The sequence below is a fragment of the Panthera uncia genome, chromosome B4 (genome assembly GCF_023721935.1).
Source record: "Panthera uncia isolate 11264 chromosome B4, Puncia_PCG_1.0, whole genome shotgun sequence".
In the NCBI taxonomy this organism is placed as follows: domain Eukaryota; kingdom Metazoa; phylum Chordata; class Mammalia; order Carnivora; family Felidae; genus Panthera; species Panthera uncia.
Window position 1 is genome coordinate 100,302,461 of NC_064809.1, and position 14,726 is coordinate 100,317,186.

Consider the following 14,726-nt stretch of genomic DNA (forward strand, 5'->3'; position numbering starts at 1 on the left):
CTGCCATCTGCCCTATAGTTGGGAAATTTCTTTGTCCTATACCTTTGGTGATTCTTCAGTTTTCTCTGTTCTCTCTAGAGCTTCTATTAAATAGATGTTGGACTTCTAAACATTCTCTAATAAGTGTTTAATCTTTTTCTCTCCCAGTTTCCATCTCTTTGGCATGTTATTCTACTTTCCGTAAAATTTCCTCCACCTTGTATGTCAACCTTTCTACGAATTTTGTTTCTGCCACCTTTTTTTTTTTTTTTTTTTTTTTTTTGTAAGATATGTTTCTTATTCTCTAAATGTTCTTTTTCCATATCAGCCTATTCTTGGGTCATAGATTCACCATCTTTTCTCTCCCTAAGGAAATCTCTTTAACTTTTCTTCTGCTGGTCCTGCAATGGGCCTCTTATCTAGATGTTCCTTTTTTTCTTTTTGATTGTTTTAGTCTTCATCTTTTGTGTTAGAGGATGTCCTCATCTGTCCATTGTTCATTCATATTGAAGACAGAAGTACTGAAAAGCTGACTGGATGTTCTTTTGTGACAAGGCAGAGCTTGTTGACTGACAGTCCTCATTTAGAAGGCTGATGTTTGGACCCAGGCATTCTGTGGAGACATGTATCAAATGTCAGCATCTATGGGGCTTTTCTCCTGCCAGATCAGTTTCCCTGAGAGAAACTGCTTTTCCGCCTGTGTTACCAGTTGTCAGCCATTTCCAGCGCCAAGTAGGGAGAGAAGACTGGGAAGTCTCATTACTCAATATGCAGGTTTTGGCCCATACCTATGTTCAGTATTCCTGGTGGACTCAAGTTCAGTACCTTCGTGATTCAACTACTGCAAAGCGTGAACTTCCAGTCCTCTGCCAGGATCAGCAGAGACAGACAGCCTCCTTGCTACTGGGCCTTACAGAAGGGACTTGAGGATCTAACTGTTCCTTATGTGGATTTTCAACTAATTCTTCTCTTTTCACCACCTTCTTTTGCTTTCAGAAGTACACGCATCTGCCTCCAACTTCTGAGCTTTCTTCCAGACAAAAAGGATTACTTCTTGTTGGCTTTGGCTCTTGTGGGTGGTTAAAGTCACCTTGCTCTGCTCTACTAATGTCTGTTTTCCAGATTCCATCTTCCCACATTTTGTTCTCATCTCCCATCCTTTTTCTTGTGACTAATTTATTACTTTACTTTTGTCTTAGTGAAATTACTTGAGGGAATAGAAGTAAACATATGTGTTCAGCCTGTTATGTTTAACAGGAAGCCTAATCTATCCATTTTGCAGATTTCCAGGTACTTTGAAATCTAATCTGTGATGAGGCCAGATAAATAGAGACCTCTACATTTCCTTATTGAATTACATCATAAATCCCTATTGACTGACACTATTAGAAAGAACTCTATGAGATGTATTGTATATTCTGTAGACTGTTTATGAAGATGTGGCCCATTATATTACATAGTGTTCCTATTATTTAAAAAGAAACTAGGAAAAATGTCTGACAATATGAAAATAGTTTTATGGTTTTATAATGGCATTGTACAGTGACAGACAGTAGCTACACTTGTAGTGAGCACAGCATAAAATATAAAGTTGTTGAATCATTACATTGTACACCTGAAACTAATGTAACATCATGTGTCAACTACACTTCAATAAATAAATAAAAATTTTAAATAAAATAAAATAAAATAAAACAAAATAAAATAAAATGATGGTATCAGACAGAGCCTTTCACACTGCAGTCATGACCCCTTGGTGGGCCATGATTGAGTTAGTGGGCTGTTAGAATTTTTTAAAAAGAAAGAAAAAGAAAAATATTAGAGAAAAGCCCTCCTTATAAAGGTGCGTGTTGTCTGGTGACCCGTTGGATTCGGTTTGTGTACGTGAGGGCACTGTCAGGGTGTGATGTTCATTCCATGTGGTTGGCTGAGTCAAATAAGCATGAAAACCAACATTATAAAAAGGTATGTAAAGACATAGAGTAGGAAAAAATAAATAAACAAAAAAAAAAATAAGGATATGGAGTAGGTTTACATAACCAAATGCACATTATAATTCCATTCTGTGGAAGAAAAAAAGGAATAGTTGCATATTCCTTTTGTTACTGGCTTTGTGGGTTTGTTTGGTTTTTTTTAACCATTGCAAAACTATGTGTCATGTAGCTAGTGAGTTTTCCCTTTTTCAATTGACTGCTGGTAATCTTAGGCCAGACTTGTAGGCCTCCCCAGGAAAGATCTAGGTTTTATGGTACCTGAAGCTTATATAACTTAGGGAACCTTCTCTAAGAAAAAGAACTGGTCCTTGGCCTTAGCACCATCTTCTTGGAAACCCCCATGCCATGAGAGCCAAGTGGAGGAAGAAGCGAATTGCAGGCCTAAGGGTAAAAGAAGAAAGAGGAGGGACACCTGCGTGGCTCAGTTGGCTAAGTGTCCAACTTCAGCTCAGATCATGATCTCATGGCTGTTGGGTTCAAGCCCCACGTCAGGTTCTGTGCTGACAGCTCAGAGCCTAGAGCCTGCTTCAGATTCTGTGTGTGTCTCTCTCTCTGCCTCTCCCCTGCTCGCTCTCTCTCTCTCTCTCTCCAAAATAAATAAACATTTAAAAAATGTAGAATAACATTTAAGAAAAAGAAGAAACTTGAGGCAGAGGTCCAAGTAAACCCCTAGCTTGTGTACCCATGAAGCCACAGCAGCAGAAATGAGGAAAGCCGGAGTTCAGGAAGACTGGTACCAATTGTTGGACTGCAGGCCTACTCTCTAGAGCTTGGTTGAATGGATCTACATCCATCACCATCTGACTGAAAGACCACCCGTAAGAGACCCACCTTGCTCATACCAAAACCTTCCCTTTTGGTCCTTTGCCCTGGACCTGTGACTTTTGGGACTAATTTTCTTTTCATTTGTGGCTGAATGTAACGTGTACAATAAAGAAACTGCTGTTTCATCTGAAGAAAAAAAAGAAAAGAATGAGTGAGAAAACATTTAGGATAAGCAAGAAATTTTTAAAAATTATAAGTTTTAACAAGTTGAAAAATGCCATAAACATTGCAAAAATCCAGAAAAACAACCTAAATTATTCATTAATTTACTCTGACACATTTCTATAATACTATTTTGTCTGCATTTTTAAAATGTTTATTTGAGAGAGAGAAGAGCCAGGAAAGGGCAGAGAGAGAGAAAGAGAGAGAGAGAGAGAGAGAGAGAGAGAATCCTAAGCAGGCTCCATGCTGTGACAGGGCAGGACTGGATCTCACGAACAGTGAGATCATGAACCTGAACCTGAGCTGAAATCAAGAGTCAGATGCTTAGCCAACTGAACCACCCATGTGCCCCTTGTCTGCATTTTTATAATTGGTTTTATTTTTATTTACTGATGCCTAAAATAGGTGACTTCACACACAGATATATCTTCTATTTGCAGTACAAATATATAGATTAGTGTACCACAGACACAGGAACCCTGATATTTCATATTATTCCCATCAAAAGGAAAATAATGTACTAGGAATTTTTATCTTTATGGCTTGTCTTACAGACTATACTCCTGATAGGAAAGAGCTTCTGTTTTGACCAGACTTGCCAGAGCCTAGAAGGAGCAACTTCCTTGTCATGGTCAGCGGCCAACTTCCCAGGCACTCTGACTCCCTGAGGATCTTAGCTGCTGGCTGACTGTCTTCTCCTATTTATGTCAGTTCTTAGTGATAACATGCAAAGATAATCTGTCCAGTCTCCTGGCACCTCAGATACTTGACTTCACTTCCAATCATCATTTCCTCTTTACCCGTCTTTAGTCAGACATCTCCCATGTCAGTCTCTTGACTTTGTCATCACCGGCTAGTACACCTCCAGAGTCTCAGCTGAAACATCCCATTTTCTGACCATTACCTCCTACTCCTCCGGCATGCTTACTCTGGTACCCCCACTCCAACCATTTTTTGTTCTATCGACCTTACCAATTTTTCATTGTCACGTTTTTTCATGTCCTAACTTCCTTACTCAGCTTACATTTCTAACATGTATTGTTATTAGCCTCCTCTGTGCCCACACCTGCTCAGCTAAATCAGGTTAATTAAAAACAGCAGGGGGGCACCTAGGTGGCTCAGTCACTTGAGCCTCTGACTTTGGTTCACGTCATGATCTCATGGTTCCTGAGTTAGAACCCCACGTCGGGCTCTTTGCTGTCAGCACAGAGACTGCTTCGGATCCTTTGTCCCCATTTCTCTCTGCCCTCCCCTGCTCATGCTCTTTCTCTCAAAAATAAATAAAAAAAAATTGTAGGGCATGCTTTCTAACTCTACTTTAAAGGAATGACTATGTAGTCAGACAAATATCATAGGACTTCATTCATACGTGGAATTTAAGATACAAAACAGATGAACATAAGGGAAGAGAAGCAAAAATAATATAAAAACAGGGAGGGGGACCAAACATAAGAGACTCTTTAATACAGAGAACCAAACTGAGGGTTGCTGGAGGGGCTTTGGCGGGGGGGGGGGGGAATGGGCTAAATGGGCAAGGGACATTAAGGAGGGCACTTGTTGGGATGAGCACTGGGTGTTATATGTAGGGGATGAATCACTGGATTCTACTCCTGAAATCATATTGCACTATATGCTAACTAACTCGGATGTAAAATAAATACATACATACATATATGCACGGCTATAGTCTCAACTGGACAGTCCATACTGTCTGGCAATCCGGCAATCCTGCAGTCCTAATAAAGGTACTCTTCTGTTCTCCAAAATGACTTCTTCACGTCAGTCCCTCAAACCTCCAATACTTCTTCATCCCACACTTATTCTCAGTTGATGAACTTGCCATCATATTCGTTGACTAAAGTAAAACTGATTAGAGTGGAGCCGCTCATCCTCCTAACAGCTCTACCCACTTTGCTATATCTGGATTGGCCCTGTGCCTTCTTACTTATATTTCTCTTTCTTTACTTTTTATTTTAGAAAGAGAGAAAGCACAGAAGCAGAGGAGCGGCAGAGGGGGGGAGAGAGAGAGAATCTTAAGCAGGCTCCACTCTCAGCACCGAGCCTGAAGTGGGGCTCGATCTCACAACCATGAGACCTTGACCTGAGCCGAGACCCAGAGTCAGATGCTCAACTGACTGAACCGGCCAGGCGCCCCTGCCTTCTTTTAGATGAAGTTCTCTACTCCCTCCAAAAGCAGTCCTGTCGCTTGTGTCTTTCCCCTTTCAAGGGCTTTGTACCTACCATTGTACTCTCCCCTCATGCATAATCAATTTTTCCTTCTGTATTAGATTATTCCCTTCTACATATAAATGAACTCTAATAATCCCTTCTATATGACTTTTCTACCACCCTAGCAAATTGCCACAGACTTAGCATCTTAAACAACACAACTTTATCATTGTATATAGTTCTGTGCCAGATGTCCCACCTGGGTCTCACTGGTCAAAAATGAAGGGACTGGCAGGGCGACATTCCTTTCAGGAGGATTTCTGGAACAATCTATTTCCTTGCCCTTTCCAACCTTTAGAACCTCCCACATTCCTTGGCTTCAGGTCCTCTTTGCCCATCTTCAAAATAAGCAATGTTGTATTTCTCTGTGCCTTTCATAATCACAAATCCCTAGGATTCTCTTTTCTGCCTCCCTTTTCCACTTTTAAGGATCCTATGATTGCACTGGAAGCACTTGTATATGCTAGGATAATCTATTTTAAAGTCAGCTGATTAGCAACCTTGACACTATCTTCAACCTTGATTCTCCTTTGCTATAACTTAGTATTTTCACAGGTTCCAGGGATTAGGGCCTACGAACTCTTTGGGGACCATCATTCTTTTTTTTTTCTTTAAGTTTATTTATTTATTTTGAGAGAGAGAGGAGAGAGAGGGTACGAGCAGACTTGGGGAGAGGGAAGACGGAAGCAGAGAGACAGCAAGAACCCCAAGCAGGTTCCCGGCTGTCAGCACAAGAGCCTGCCATGGGGCTTGATTTCACCAACTGTGAGATCATGACCCGAGCAGAAATCAAGAGTCATACCTGAACCCACTGAGCCACCCAGGTGCCCCAGGGGAACCACTGTTGTGACTACCACACCCTCTTAAAGCAAAAAAAGTTCCCTTGACTCTGGAATCTAATCTGGTCAATGTCTCATTTCTCTTTTGGTGTTTAGTCAAAATTCTTGAAAGGGTCATCTTTACTCACTGCTGCAGTCTTGTGAGCCTGGGTTATTAACCTGTGGGGTCTGTGCTAATTCCAGGTAGTTAGTGTTATAATTGAATTGAAGGACATCCAGTTGGTATTCAGAGAGTGGAAGAACTGGTTAGTGTCAGAACCCCCCCCCCCCACATTTGGTGTCAGAAGTGTTGAGAGTAAAGGAATACACTATTTCCCCTTTTATCCAGTTAAGTTGAAGATGTGATTTTCTGATAATCCAGCGATTGTACTCTTAGGTACCTACCCTAGAGAAACTGACATGAACACAGAGACACATGGACGTAAATGTTTATTCACTGCAGCACTTATTGTAATAGTGAAAAAGTGGAAATGTACCTATAGTTAGCAGGATGGTGGATATATACAGTTTATTAGTGCAATGGAACATTTATAACATCTCAGAAACGTCATTAAAAACAGATTCAGGGGTGCCTGGGTGGCTCATTTGGTTGAGCATCTGACTCTTGATTTCGGCTCAGGTCATGATCTCGCAGTTTGTGAGTTTGAGCCCCACATTGGGCTCTATGCTGACAGTGCACAGCCTGCTTGGGATTCTCTCTCTCTCTCCCCTCTCTCTGCCCCTCACCCACTCTCTCTGCCCCCCGCCTCAAAAACAAAATAAATAAACTTAAAAAAAATTAAAACCAGTTTCAGGGGTGCCTGGGTGGCTTAGTCGGTTAAGTGTCTGACTCTTGACGGTCACGATATCACAGTGGTGGGATCCATGCTGAGCATGGAGCCTACTTAAGATTCTCTCTCTTTCTCTCTCTCTCTCTCTCTCTGCCCCTCTCCCCTGCTTGCTTGCTCTCTCTCTAAAGCTAAAAAAAAATAATAAAAAACAGTTTCAAATGAATATGTGAAGTATACCAGTCATATACATTTCTAAAATGTACAAGAAGTAAATGTATGTATATATTTGATAAATACATACAGTAAAGCCTTGGTTTGTGAGCATAATTCGTTCCAGAAACATGCTTGTAATCCAAAGCACTTGTATATCAAAGTGAATTTTCCCATAAGAAATAATTGAAGCTCAGATGATTCGTTCCACAATCCAAAAATATTCATGTAAAAGTGATTACAATACTGTACTATAATACAGAATAATAAAAAATACAAAATATAAAGAAAACTAAACGAATTAACCTGAACTTACCTTTGAAAACCTTTGTGGCTGGTGTGAAGGAGACAAGAGAGAGGAGGGTTATTGTGTAGGACAACTTCCACTATCACTGACGGAATTACTGCTATCTATTGGCTCAGGGGAATCTTTTTCTTTTCGTGCAACTTTAACAAGGAACCTATCCAATGACACTCGCTTTTGCCTCCTTTTGAGGATTTTGCAGAAATGTGACAATGCGTTGTCATTAAACAGATTCATCACTCGCACTGCTACAGCCTTATTCAGGTGGTGCTTTTCTCCAAATTTCCAAATGTGTTTCCCACATTTACACATATCCCTAATCTCATTTGAATTGGCGGATTCCTCTGCCTTTTTCGTCTCCTCCTCCTCTGCAGATGAGATGCAGAAGTAGACTTCTTATAAATTCTTGCAATTTTGGCCACTTGCACACCTCATTCGTATTTTTCAATGATTTCCTTCTTAATGTCCGCCATAATCATCTCCTTCTTACCACCTTTCTTTTCAACCTTTTTCAGCATGGGGGCCATTGTATATGCTTGCACAGATGTTGACTACAGTACAGTATTAATAAACTCTTGTCCTATACTGTATTTAATGTAACTGGCAATAAGGCATCAGAGGAAAGGGTCTATATCTGCAGGCAGCCTGACCTAGAATGAAGCAAGGCATTCCTAAGCTTCCCCTTGTATGGAAAAGCAAAGGACTGTCCATACATGCTTTGAAGTGACAAAAAATACACTAGTGCCAGTTGTGGACACTTGCCAATGTTCTGAAAAATCACTGATTTCTGCCAAACACCACAGCCTGAGAACAAGCATCCGAGCATGGGAGACAATCCCCACAATCCCGCAGCGAGAGAGAGAGAGAGAGAAAGAGAAAGAGAGAGAGAAAAGAACCAATGGCTCAGTTGTGATCACATGACATTTGCCATCACATACTACTCATATTGCAAGACATCACTCATTTAGCAAGTTAAAATTTATTAGAAATGTTTGCTCATCTTACAGAACACTCGCAGAACAAGTTACTCACAATCCAAGGTTTTACTATAATTTTTAAATATAAACACAAACACACCAAATTCAGTTCATTAGTTACTCCTGACGACAGGTGGGAGGAAAATATAGACGAACTGTAATTTGCTTTATGTTTTATTTCTTTAAAAATAAAAGAAAATCTAAGATAAATTTTGCAAATCATTAACATTTGTTAAATCTCAGTGGGGGTGGTAGGCTCTTTGTTCTATTATTTTCTGTACTTTCACATGTTTAAAATATGCTAGAATTTGAAGTAATTTGGGGGATGCCTGGGAGGCTCAGTCGGTTAAGCATCTGACTTTGGCTCAGGTCATGATTTGACGGCTTCTGAGTTCAAGTTCCACATTGGGCTCTGTGCTGTCAGTACAGGGTCTGCTTCAGATCCTCTGTCTCTCTCTCTACTCCTCCCCTGCACCTTCTCTCTCTCTCTCTCTCAAATAAATAAACATTAAAAATAAATAAATAGGGGTGCCTGGGTAGCTCAGTTGGTTAAGCGTCCAACTTCAGCTCGGGTCATGATCTCGTGGTTGTGAGTTTGAGCCTCACATCGGGCTCTGTGCTGACAGCTCAGAGCCTGGAGCCTGCTTTGGATTCTGTGTCTCCCCCCGCCACCCACCCCCCTTTCCCTGCTCACGCTCTGTGTATCTCTGTCTCTCAAACTTTAAAAAAATATATAAATAAATAAAATAAAAATAAAGTAATTTTTAAAGGAAAATTCTTGGACTTGGATAAATTGTTTCATAAGAAAAGGCTTCATTTTAAAGGGCCAAACCTTTAACAAAATTGGACTTGCACATCATGTCTTGGGGCAACCTTAAAACATCCCTGGTTTTTTATGCCAAGCAAAAACACACAAAATTGTAGAAAACTGAAATAGGCCATGTACCCTGGAAATATTTGAAATGGTTTATTGCTTGGGGCAAAGGACGAAAACTGAAGTCATGCCAATTTCAAAAGGCATGATCCCCTTTAGGGGATCCCCTGATCTTTCTTCTCATATCTAGAAACAAGTCCGTAAACCGGCTCCTCAACTGCTTTCCTTCAATAGGCAAACAACTGGATGAAACTGCTGACGCTTCTCCTTTCAACCAGCTCTGTCATTCTTTATTTGCACACCGGTACCACTCAAGAAGTATTCCAATTTTTCGGATCCCCTTTTGGCAACTTGACAAGCCATCATCATTTTCCAAATGGTGAAAAAATGTCTTCATCAAAGAAAACTTTGTCTCCAAGGACAGAGCGTTTGGTTCTCTGGACTCAGTAACATACCTGGCCGGGTGGCTCTGCTGAAGGTGTACCATGCGTCGTCATGACTCATTGCCCTCAGCATCAACAGGAATTGATATGTGCCAGCAATTCTCAAAGGAGTCTTGTTTACTGCTGTGAGAGTCATCGACTTCATCAGAGCCTGGTCTTGACCTCGGCCTTTTCAAGAAATTTTGACTAGAAAAGAGATCAGAGTAGGAAGCTATCTCTGTTATACCCAGTCCACTAACTTTCCAAAGAACTCATCTTAAAAGTATGTGATTGTGGGGCGCCTGGGTGGCTCAGTCGGTTGAGCGTCCGGCTTCAGCTCAGGTCACGATCTCGAGGTCCGTGAGTTAGAGCCCCGCGTTGGGCTCTGGGGTGATGGCTCAGAGCCTGGAGCCTGCTTCCGATTCTGTGTCTCCCTCTCTCTCTGCCCCTCCCCCGTTCATGCTCTGTCTCTCTCTGTCTCAAAAATAAATAAAACGTTAAAAAAAATTTTTTTTTAAATGAAAAAAAAAAGTATGTGATTGAACTTCAAGCTTAAGTTGTTATGTGTGCTCTAAAGAGAGAAGATAGAGACAGAAAAAGAGGGAGAGAGAGAGAGAGAGACAGAAAAGGAGACAGAGACAAGACTTTTCAGAACAATTTAATTGAGAGTTCATTCCTGGTTGTGTTACATAGGTATTTTTGACCATAAGACTGAAGCAAAAATTTTTTTAAGTTTATTTATTTATTTTTGGGATAGAGAGAGAGAGAGAGAGAGAGAGAAGGAGAGAGAGAGAAAGAGCAGCAGAAGGGCAGAGAGAGAGGGAGAGAACCCAAACAGGCTCCATGGTCAGCACAGAGCTGACTTGGTGCTTGATCCCATGACTTTGAGATCATGACCTGAGCCGATATCAAGAGTCAGACACTTAACTAACTGAGCCACCCAGATGCCCCTAAAACAAATATTTTAATTTATGGTTCTACATAGGGTATTATGGGTACTGCTGAAAGGAACCCCCCAACTCTTAAGGCCCTGTGCCATTTCATGAAGCGAAGACAGAATGCAAGTAACAATGTAAACTTTTCAGTGAGGATAAGGACTTTCTGTGGTCTAAAGCCCACTGAGAAAGTCTTATTAATTTCTCTACAAGCAGGAATTTTCAAGACCCCAAAACACGAGAGAATTCTTTTGAATGTTGCTTCTGCTTAGATGACTTTAAAATTAAAACATGAACTGGGATGCCTGGGTGGCTCAGTCGGTTAAGCATCAAACTCCTGGTTTCAGCTCAGGTCACGATCTCATGGTTAGTGAATTTGAGCCTGTGTGGGGCTCTGGGGCTGAGGGCACAGAGCCTGCTTAGGATTCTCTCTGTCCCTCTCTGTCTGCCCCTCCCCTGCTTGTGCAATTTTTCTCGATCTCTCTTTTTCAAAAATAAATGAACAAACATTAAAAAAAAATTAAGACACGAATTTATCATCCTTTTTTGCCCACAGAAAGCTTCAGTGATTGATATACCTAACAAAAGATGGTTCCGTTGTTTTACAGTGGTGATGATGAACCATGAATTCAACTTAGTCTCGGGGTATGTCCTGTGACCTATACAAGCAAATGTTTTCAGTATTTATTGCCATTAAAAGAAACTGAAATCAAGTGGATGACATGTATGACACAACTCAACTTATATTTTTTTTTAACATAACCCAACTTCTTATTCATATCAAAAGCATCCTTTCACTGGAGTTTACTACTGGGTAAAGTTAAGGTTGCCTTTTATTTTATTGGCATTCAAATAATGAAGACAATATTTTGCTTACTTACATTTATAGCAGTAATTCATTGGTTTCCACACATTAGGGACTGTACTATTACTTCATATATAATGTCTAACAATTCTAAACAGTCCTATGAGGGGAGCACTAATATTCCCTTTCACAGATCAGAAAACTGAAGCCTAGAGAGAATAAGTAATGTGTCCACTGTCACACAGCTGGTACATGATAAAGCCAAATATTTCAGCACATATCTGTCTGATTCCAGAGCCCATCTTATATTACATGGCAAACGAATTCATTTTCAATGCTATAAAGTAAACTAAATGCAAACAGCCTAGTTTCTGTGCATTTTTCCATGAAAGATTTGTTTCAATTTCATCAACATTTTAGGACTTCATGATCAGTGATTCTTAGAGCTCAGAACAACTGGACTAGAGAAACCACAGAGCTTGGGATGCCTGCGCAGGCCCTTCCCTCTCTGTCTTTGCATCATAGTGTCTGGCATACAGTAGGGGTTCTATGTATAAATATTTGTCAAAGGCATGCAGGCAGGTTGGCTATCCTGAGGTTGCCCTGGAAGTAAGCTGTGTCCCAGGGCTTACTTGGGAGGTGGGGACAGTTCTGGTTGGCGACGTATTCCTTGGTGTACGTACCATAACCAGCCTTTGATCCTCAGCTTTGCAGATTCCAAACTCCGCTTTTATCAGCAATTAAAGAGCATATTAATTTTCAACAACACAGTCACACTAACGTAGCCTGATGTCTAAGCGCCAAGTAACTCATTGATTTATAATGAAAACTATGAAGGTCAGAAACAGGAATGTTAAAGTCATCACCAACAGCATGTGTTCTCCAAGAAGGCCGACCTACATGGGAGTGAGCGCATAACTGAAGGTTTACTTGGTAAATATGGAAAAGGAACAATGGAGGTTAATTAGAGGAATCCAGCGTTTATTGGCCTCTGGTAGGAGAGCCAGAGCACTCATCCCCACAAACAAGGAGAGTCTTGCCAAACTGAAGAGAACAGAATGGCTCTCCCCAGGACCTTTGCATTCCATCTCTTCTTGGTTAAGGAAGTTGTTAAATTGGCTGGTGATGAACACATTCTTTCTTTGTATATACTAACGTTTAATCCGGTTATGGTCACCTTTTATTGGTGAGACCTTTTCAGGTGAATTTGCATATCTCCACAAAATCCATTTATTGAACTTTTTAAGAGTTTAATTCTCCCTGGGGAATGTTATTGGTGGGCATTCTACTATAACCTGAGTGGGCTAATGACTAACATTCTCTCAGGCCACTCAATAAAAGTCTGAGTCCTTAGATCTTCCAATAGAAATTGTTCCTAATTTTAAAGTGAATATGCAAGCTACATGAAGAAAAGGATTGTGGTCATTCATAAACATTTTGGGGATGTACCTACTGTGTGTCAGGCTTGTTCCATGCAAGTTACTATGTAAACAATGGAGAACAACGATGAATGACAGCTCTTGCCTTCAAGGAGCATGCAGGCGTGTAAACATACATGTAAACAAAACCAGATACCATAAAAGAGTAAAAAGACTTGTAAACAGGGCACCTGGCTGGCTCAATCCAGAGAGCATGCAACTCTTGATCTCAGGGTTGTGAGTTGAAGCTCCATGTTGGGCATGGACCCTACTTAAAAACAAGCAAACAAACAAACTTGTAAACAAAACAATGGTGTTTAGTTCTAAATAGAAACAAGAACCAATTGTTGTGGAAACACAAACAGGGAAGAGATGGCTTCACCAAGAATGAATAGGTTTTTTAAGTAGACAAGGGAGAAAAGTGCATTCCAACAGCTGGAACCACCTAAGCTAGAGCACAGACATGTCAGGTGCCCACAAGGAATGGAAGGTTGGGAGTAGAGACAAGTGGAGATCGAGGGGACAGAAGAGTAGGGATGAGGCTGCTTGAGCTCTTCAGGGCCAAAGGTGCAGGAGACGTTTCCTCCCTCTCTGACACTCCTTCCCTCATCCCTGACTCTTGCACCTCTGGTTATTAATTGTCTGTCTCTTTCAGAAGCTTTTGTTTTCTCAGTTCATTCTTTAAATCAGTAATTTTTAAAACTTGGGGCACGTGGCTGGCTCAGTCAGGAGAGCATGTGACTCTGGGTCTCAGGGTCATGAGTTTTAGTCCCATGGTGGGAGTAGAGATTGCTTTAAATACATAAATAAACAAAAGAATTTTTTTAAGTTTATTTATTTTGAAAGAGAGAGCAAGCAAGCAGGGGAGAGGCAGAGACAGAGGGAGAGAGAGAGGATCCCAAGCAGGGTCTACATTAGCAGGTAAATATTTACATGGGGGTCGAACTCACGAACCCTGAGATCATGACCTGAGCTGAAACTGAGAGTAGGACGCTTAAGACTGAGCTACCCAAGTGCCCCACTGAGCCACTTATGCACCCCAGTAATTTTTAAAAAATTTTTTAAATGTTTTTATTTATTTTTGAGACTGAGAGAGATAGAGCATGAGCAGGGGAGGGGCAGAGAGAGAGAGGGAGACACAGAATCCGAAGCAGGCTCCAGGCTCTGAGCTGTCAGCACAGAGCCTGACGCGGGGCTCGAACTCACAGACTGTGAGATAATGACCTGAGCTGAAGTCGGACGCCCAACCAACTGAGCCACCCAGGCACCCCTGTACCCCAGTAATTTTTTAAAATGAGTTTTTTAATTATGTAATACGTGTTTGTGGAATAATATCCAAGAACTATAAGGGCAAAGTATGAAAAATCTAGTTTCTCTCCCACCTACAATGACCATACGCACAACTCTGCTCTCTGCTCCCAGGGACAACCACTGGCACCAGATTCCTACATATCCTTCCAGAAAGTCCCTGGATAGGCAAGCATTTGTGTGTGTGTGTGTATACATTTGTGTAAGTATATAATTTTTTACACCAAGAATAGAATACTACTGCATTCTGCTTTCTTCACTTTATTTTTTTTATGTTTATTTATTTTTGAGAGAGAGCGAGAGCATGAGCAGGGGAGGGACAGAGAAAGAGGGAGACACAGAATCCAAAGCAGGCTCCAGGCTCTGGGCCATCAGCAGAGAGCCCGACGCGGGGCTTGAACTCACAAACCGTGACATCATGACCTGAGCTAAAGCCAGACGCTCAACCAACTGAGCCTCTAGGTGCCCCCTGCTTTCTTCACTTTAAAATGGATTTTAGGGGTGCCTGGGTGGCTCAGTCGGTTGAATGTCTAACTTCTGATTTCGGCTCAGGTCATGATTCCAGGGTTGTGGGACTGAGCCTTGTGTGGGGCTCCATGCTGAGCATGGAGCCTGCTTGAGATTCTCTCTCTCTCTGCCTCTCTCTGCCATTCACGTGTGTGCGTGCTCTCTTTC